General features: G+C 43.0%; 1 pseudogene; it reads right to left on the reverse strand.

Moving 5' to 3' along the window:
* Positions 1-1,151: 1,151 nt before the first annotated feature.
* Positions 1,152-1,559, reverse strand: LOC147662135 (calcium/calmodulin-dependent protein kinase type II delta chain pseudogene; annotated as a pseudogene).
* Positions 1,560-1,848: the final 289 nt, after the last annotated feature.

Genomic DNA, 1,848 nt, shown 5'->3' on the forward strand with positions numbered 1-1,848 from the left:
CAGAGTGACTCTGCACTTCCAAGAGTGTTGATGTTTATATAGCGGAAACGCAGACAAGCACAGAGTTGCAGACATTCATAAATGTATCTGATGCTAGGCCCAGCCATCTTGAGTGCTCAAGAAATTACCTTTCCGTCAGCAATACAAGCGCAGCTGCGCAACATTTACAAGCATTTCAGTATTGTAGTGTGCCTGCTTGCTTTGTGGCTACATTTTTGGACGATCACAGAAAGGGGGACATACTCGCTCTCATGCAAATGCTGTCACTCAGCCCCCAAGCCCTTCTTCCCATTTGAGACCCCGCTTGGGCAACAGGACTGTTATGCAGTGCTGCAAGCGCATACTTTCCCACTTCTGTGTGTATGGACTGCATTTACCAGCGGACAGAACATAAGACTTACAATGAGTACCCATTTTGTGCTATAGTACTAAAGATTACCAACTGCACTTGCAATTTCTAAAACAGCTTGTGTATAGACATCCAAGCATGCTATGGTAAGGCAGAGTGACTATGTCATCCCTCATCAAACCTCAGCTCCCCGCAATCTAAAAACCCATCAATATTGCAATTGCGATTCATGTCTTATGTAATGGTACATCAGGGCCCATTTACAGAGGATTTTTTAATTTTATTTTTTATTTTAAAGTTATAATATAGTGCTGCTAGACATGAAGATGGAAGAGTTTTTCACAATAAGGGTCATAGAATGAGAAGTTGCACAACATCTGCATGTGGAAGAGAAAGGCTATATTAAATACATTAGTAAAGCAAGTGAGAGCTTAGACATTTGTGGTTTGGCATCAGTTTAACTCTAGGACATTTAGGGGTATATACATTTGCAGCCGGATGTGAATAAACTACTAACTTTGATGAACAACAGTACATTACCGCAGTACATAAGATGTATAGATTTGAATAAGCACCAGCTGGGGAAAAGCGGATGGGATGAGGTGTGGTTAGTACATGGATGAGACATGCACATCATCTCAACCTCTGTGTGGTGATAAAACACATTGACAATGTGTCTAGTACTGGTGGAACTGGCAGAATTTATGTATTACTTTGCTTTCTCTTCCCCCCCCTGAGCCTCGTTCGGTCATTCTGGCTAGATCGCTATGCTTGTGCTCTGCGATTCGCGCCACCGCACATTTTACGCCCTACCACCTTCAAATGTCACCAGCCTCCACTGTGTGTAAGCCTCAAAGTCGCCGTTATTGATAGCTTCAATCAGTTGTTCTGTGACTTTAATAATTTCCTGCTTACGAGCTCGCACATCTTCATCTTCAATTGTCGTGTTGACGCTCTCTGTGGATTCCTTTACTCCATCTGATTTCTTCAGTAAGCTCTTTGCTGAGAAATTTCTAGTCGCCAGCATGGTTGTCAAAATAGCCCCCTTTAGTTTCCTTCTAGCGTTGAATTTCTTCAAGCAGTCTACAGTCTCCTGTCTGTGCATCATAAAAGCCACAGTAGAGCGTTGACAGATCCATGGATGTTTGAGTGCTTCTGTTGCAGAAATCCGTTTGGCGGGATTGATTAAGAGCATTTTGTTGATAAGGTCTTTGGCTTCGGGATTTACTGTGTCCCACTCTGGAGATGGAAAATCATGGGCACCAGGTCCGGTCAGGGGCAGCAGGTCTGTTTGTTGCAGCAGGTCATGCAGCAGGTAAAGATCATAAGACCTGTGTGGCGGCCCCATGTTCAGGCCTCCGGCCACAGTGCCTTTTCAATAGGGGACTTCTGTGTTTAGATTAAACATCTAAAAACTTTCTCTACATTACCCAGTCAATTTGGTCCTGTTAACGTTTTTTTTAAGACATTAACATCTTTATAAAACACTCTTAAACCAC

This window comes from Lissotriton vulgaris, unplaced genomic scaffold (assembly GCF_964263255.1).
Source record: "Lissotriton vulgaris unplaced genomic scaffold, aLisVul1.2 SCAFFOLD_3520, whole genome shotgun sequence".
Lineage (NCBI taxonomy): Eukaryota > Metazoa > Chordata > Amphibia > Caudata > Salamandridae > Lissotriton > Lissotriton vulgaris.